The sequence below is a fragment of the Protopterus annectens genome, chromosome 1.part0, assembly GCF_019279795.1.
Source record: "Protopterus annectens isolate FY-2018-M chromosome 1.part0, PAN1.0, whole genome shotgun sequence".
NCBI lineage: Eukaryota > Metazoa > Chordata > Ceratodontiformes > Protopteridae > Protopterus > Protopterus annectens.
The window spans coordinates 87,898,830-87,904,829 of record NC_056725.1 but is presented as its reverse complement, the minus strand read 5'-3'; the positions used below and the strand labels follow the sequence as shown (position 1 = coordinate 87,904,829).

Sequence of the window (6,000 nt, the reverse complement as noted above, 5' to 3'; positions counted from 1 at the left end):
GCCACTCAGCTGGGACCTCATCTCTAATGCTGTGCCAGTGGGGAAACTTATTGGGGATCTGGAGAAAGAGGGAGAAACCCCAAACTAACTGTGGTCTCTGTGTGCTCTTAAGGAAATTGCACTCGATGCAAAGACCTGCATCTGGAAATACTGTGTATGTGTACTTGTCATCCTCCCAGTGTACGTCCCCCACTGGTGCTAGTGGTGAGGATTGAGGCTTCTTGATTACTGGACCAGTGCTGGGGCATCACAGTTGTGAAAATATTAAGTGTTTAATTATTAGTTTTTGTACATACTTGTGGAGCTTTTCTCCCTGGGCCTCTGCTGAAAATGGGCACTTTCTGGCCCAGTTGGACTCTCCCAGTAAACAAATGTCAAATGAATAAATAATAAATTATATTAATTTATGGTGTGTGTATGTGTGTGTGTGTACTATACACATACACGCACGCACACACATACAAAGACACACACACACACACACACACACACACACACACACACACACACACACACACACATGTATCTGTACTGCAAATGTACTGAAATGAATGCTGGCTCTCCTATATAATTACGAATTATAATAGGTAGTACCTGAGATGTTCCTCTTTCACCATTGTCCTGACGTGTAATTTCCTGTAAGTTATGCCTTTATCTTCTTCTTCTTTCGGCTTTTCCCGGTTAGGGGTTGCCCAGCAGATCACCTGTCCGCTCATGATTGGCAGTGGAGTTTTACAGTGTTGAGTTACCAGCCCGGTACCCATCCTTCCACAGAAGGCACACACATGCACTTACTCACGCCTAGAGCCAATTTAGAGTATCCAATCCACATACAGCATGTCTTTGGGATGTGGGAGGAAACCGGAGCACTCGGAGGAAACCCACGTGACCACAGGGAGGACATGCAGACTCTGCACAGAAGGCACCCCAGCCGAGGATCGAACCTCTTGCTGTGAGGTGGCAAACCGCTGCACCACCGCAGCCACCCAAGTTATGTCTTTATCTTCACACTTCACTTATTATAACTTATGATACTAGCTCTTAACCAATCAGTCAAGGACAAATCTCTACAGAATCAGGGACAAATCCAGAAAAAAGTAGGGACACTTTTAAAATATTAGTTCTATTAACTTGAGGCATTAACAAAATAAGAGAATGTGAATTAATATGCATTATTACATTATATTACTATAGTGGTGCTGCGGCAGCGTTGTCCCCTCGCAGCAAGACGTTGTCCCGTTCGATTCTCAGCTAGAGTGTCTTCTGTGGAGGTATGCGTGAATGGGCGTACCGTCGTTGAAGGTTGTGCGTTATGGCCGGCAACTCAGCACGTAAAAATCAACTGCCAATCATTAGCGGACTGGAGTTCCGCTGTGGTGACCCTAACCGGGAAAAGCTGAAAGACACAACAACAACAACCATGGTATTAATATACATTTTTTAAAGTAAAATAAGTCTAAAATTTTAGCCAAAATCAGGGAGAGTTGAGAGGTAAGGATCACGTTACAAATCTGTACTTTGTTTAGAATTTTTTGTAATGGGTCTACTGAAAAGGGGACTTCCCAGTCGGGCATATTTATCTTCCACTTCAAACATGGAAAAAGCATGCGTAGGATTTTTAGTTTGCAGCGTGTAGGTTAATTGAGTCCTCCCGTCACTAGATGGCGGTAGAGTTTAAAAATAGTCATCGTAGCGCCTCAGGAATCAGGAAGTAGTTATGTGTGTGTGCTACATGGAAAGTAAAGAGGTGGTTGTAGTTTCGGTTATGTTTTTTACTTACTTGTTGTTTCCTAGTTTGTTGCTATATGTCTGCTTCCATATGTAATTCAGCATGTCAGAAGGTGGTGAGAGGAGTGTGAACAGCATATCAGAAGGTGGTGAGAGGAGTGTGAACAGCATATCAGAAGGTGGTGAGAGGAGTGTGAACGCAATCGAAAAAGAGGCTCTTAAGAAGCAGGTGAGGCATGATTCAAGATAATTGCTGTGCGTCTGTTTTGGTGCTTTCTGTTTAGTTATCGATCTTTCTCTGCTTTCAGTTTTGATAGATCATGAACAATGCATTCTTTGAACTTTATGTGCTCGTTACAAGTGAAAGCTAAAATCAGCACGTCTATTTTATGCACCAGGGTAGTACGCATTTTTATTAGTTATGTAGTATAAATATTTCAGTAACTGTGCACATTTTTGCAGTAGTTCAGCATATAGTGCCTAAGTCTCATAATTTGTTTATTTTTTGGGTGCTCTGAGACAGAGTTAAGAAAAAAAAACTTCCTTCGCGTTTCGTGATGTCCTTTATTTGTGATTGGATACCTAACTTTAGTATTTTCATAGATTTCAAATTGAGAATTTGAAGCTATTAATAACATTTCTGTAGCACTGAAGAGAAGTTTACGTTTGTGATTTGACAACATAAAGTAAACTTTTTCTGTTAGAGTGAACTCTCCTCTGAGGATGTCAGTGACCAAAATTTATTTTAAGCTTGGGTTCAAGAGGGACAGTAGAGAAAAAGATTAGGGTACCAGCAGCCAGCTGCCTTTTTCTTGGGGGGGGGGGGGGGGGGTTGTGGCATAACCCTGGCACAGAAGATCTAGTCTTTGGTGTATAGGGACGGACATTGTGGCAGGGGTTGTAGATCTAATTCAGCAGTCTGAAGAATGCTGATTGTGCTGAAGCACATGCTGCAGTAATGCTGCTCTGTGGTTAGTGCATGTTGCGCATCTTCTCAGACCGGGGTAGAGTGAGGGCATAACAGAAACTTCCTTTGCTGTGCTGCATGCAAGTATAATGGCTGTAAGTTCACTCCCACATTAGCAAGCGAGCAACCTGATGTCAATTGCCCCAACTCCCAATTTGCAAAGTGGATTTTTTAATTTCTGGTTATATTGTTGCCCAGTGCGTTTGGCAGGAAGGAGGCACAGAAACCTATTACAGATGTCCAAGGTATGTACTTCAAAGAGCAATACCCAGAGCTAGTATCCATTTGTAATAAATGCACACCACTCTGTGCACCACCACCTACAACTGGCCTGTTATCTTACACAAGATAGGTTCAGATAATCTTCCCCCGTAGCATCACAGCAGTGATGTATAAATAGAGGTATTCTAACAAAAATAGAAAACGCTAATTATTTAATTCCTATTTGCTGTATGTTGGTTGGTCCTTGATTACCTATTGGCTTATGCAAGTAGTGTTTAGTAATGTTATTTTATTTTTAGTAGTTTAGTTTTAGTTTTTAGGTTCTAATACATGTTTTTCACTCAGAATAAATGTTGAAGCCATGTTTTTGATGGAGGCATTCTGAATTTATTATTTTTTTATTCTGATTCAGCTAAGGTTAGGTGGTGTGTTATTTTTACCTGTGCAAAGAATACATTTTGTTCCCATGGTAATCAGTAATACGACTGGCCAGTTTCCCTTGTTGATTCTGTTAATTGTTTTGAAACACTGCATTGCAGGTGTATATGTGGTGATGAGAGGCAACTGATAAAGCTTGACTGTTAAAGAGCTAGTTATAAGGGGCTTCAGTGTCAGAATATGCAAAGTTGTGGATAGAAGATTCAGAAGTCTGACCGCTCAGTATAGAACAGAAGGTGGCATTACAAGGCACATACCTGAAATTGAGCCATGGAGTTGCCATGCCTTGTGACTTTAAAATAATGGTATACATTGGCAAGGTGTGGGTCTCGTAGACTGCAATCGGATTCCGATGTCTACCACATTTGGAAGGGACAGATGATATCACTTTTTGAATCGGATTCCGATGTCTACCACATTTGGAAGGGACAGATGATATCGCTTTTTGTCTTTTCATGGTGATATCACTAATGAAATGCAAACTGTTTAAGAAAAGATAAAGATGGTGTGGTGGTAGTCTAATCGTGAACAACTAAAACTGTGCAAGTGCTGCATTTAAGTGGAAGTCTCTGTGCCATTTCCTGTTTACGTTTACACAGTATACTGGAGTGGAGTGTTGTGGCAGACAGATGCCACAGTCCCCCTTTACTCGGCCCTCTTTAGGCCAGTCATTGAATATAATGCCCTTTGACATGTATCTGTTCTGACACATGCAACATCTGGAACTGATTTACTGCACATCAGCAAATCAAAGAGCATCAGAAATACTCCGTCTAGGGATTTGTTTCCATGGTACATAAAATGCATAACCTTTGCTTCTTGTGTGTTGCCTGTCCCTCTGAATGATTTCCCTTTTTAAATGTAATAAATCATGAACAGTGTGTCCTTGGAGATGCTTACTTCCTAGTGTCAGGTAGGTGTAGTTAAGAAAATGTTCTTCAATTTAACAAAAATCTCTTTTGCAGGCAGAAGACCTTACCCTCCTTCATTAGTCATAGGTTTTTATTAGACATATGATCTAGGAGGCTATTGAGGAGCCTAGCCTAGACTAATTTCCTAACTGTTCAAAGCACTGTCTGGTTAATTGACTTGCTCAGGGTTATGCAACGGGTGAACAAATGCCAAAGGAGTCAAATCTTGTGTCAAAAGAAGCAACTCATTAACATCTTATAGTCTTAATCCTCTGTGTTATGCCCCATTCACTTGTCCTAGATCATTTTGAGAATTCTAATAGGTATGCTGTGCAGCACCACTTAAGGCAGTTCATGTCATCTCTTTACCACCATATCCATGAAGAAATGTTTCCTCTGATCCAGATTGAAGTTGTCCTCTTTCCTTCCTGCTAAAGGTTTTTAGTACACATCTTCTATTTGTGACTTTGTGCATCCATTCAATGGCCTGCTTTTCTTTCTGTTTTGTAGTGAAGGTAGCCCTAAATTGCCAGACTTTCCTCATGTCATTTTTCTCTAAACACGTAATCATACTGATGTGCTACCGTATGTGGGTATCCCTAAATTGCCAGACTTTCCGCATGTCATTTTCACGTAATCATACTGATGTGCTACCGTATGTCTTTTTGTCCCATTTCTGATGTCTCTTTTATTCAATTTCTTATAGCTCCATGCTGCTGCCTTTGCTTGCTTTCTTGAATAGTTTTGCTATGATGTTTTATCATTCTGTAACATGGCCACTTTTGGTTACAGTGCTGTGCAACTACAGTATGCAGAACTGTCACATTCCTCATATCCACCTCCATCTGCTGCACAGGTACCTCATGAGCTAATCCTTCCACTTTTCTGTCTTTCTTTAGAGGCTGGAATATTCTTGTTTGTTCTTGCATTTTTTTCTACTTTTGATTATGTTGCCCTTTCTTGTGGTGGCTTGCAAGTGTCTTTTGACTGTCTATTTGTCCCAGCCCCTCTCTCTCTCAAATCCCCCATGAGCTCCTTTTCACCATGCTTCCCCTTAGTGCTGATATTAACGTGTTTCTCTTTTTCTTTATCATTCTGCCCACACTCTTTTTTTCTTACTCTGCTTCAATATATTTGAATTCATTCGTTGTATACATTTCCATTATGTGTTTCATTCTTTGTCACTTTCTTTGATTTTCTTACACTGCTTTGTTCCATTGCCTTCTGCTTGTTTTGGCCATTGTTATATGTGCTATAGCTGTCTCCTGCTGGGGCTTGCAGTTCTCCCATTTTAGTCATTTTTGCAAAATCTGTGCTAGAAAAGGACTTCTGTGTAAGATGTGTAAATGGAGAACCAAATCTTGTGTTCAAAAAAGATTGGCTTGTTGTACAGAAACACAAAAATAAACTGTATCGGCCCTGTAGATGAGAAAATGCCTTATGACATAGGTGCAAGCAGATTGTTGGAAAGGTACATTGGAAACGAGTATGCAGTTTGAACTTGTTACAGATGCAGGCTTGTCAGAAAGTCCATTTAAAACTTTGGGACTGAGGAAAGTGGAGAGACTGCTGTGTGTACCTCATTATCCTATTCTGACTGCCAGGTAGCACAGCTAGATTAAAAACTGTGGGCATTTGTCAGGTGTAAAATGTTTGTTTGGCCTTCTTTTTCAAGTATCTGCCTTCAAGTAAATTTATTTTATTTGTTGTCATGTGATTTGTGAGAAGCTGCAT

At 40.6% G+C, this 6,000-nt stretch overlaps 1 protein-coding gene across 3 annotated transcripts in view; it reads left to right on the top strand.

Moving 5' to 3' along the window:
- The first annotated feature begins 1,660 nt into the window (after positions 1 to 1,660).
- The window catches only part of ASNSD1 (asparagine synthetase domain containing 1), a 352,351-nt gene continuing 348,011 nt past the window's right edge, over positions 1,661 to 6,000 (top strand). The window contains exons 1-2 of one of the 3 annotated variants that reach the window (XM_044085621.1): positions 1,661 to 1,841; positions 1,875 to 1,957. The gene's annotated coding sequence lies outside the window, so the exon portion shown is untranslated. Of the gene's footprint in view, positions 1,958 to 2,052; positions 2,128 to 6,000 lie in introns of those variants that run through there. The other 2 variants (XM_044085700.1, XM_044085773.1) reach the window with 2 other exon arrangements.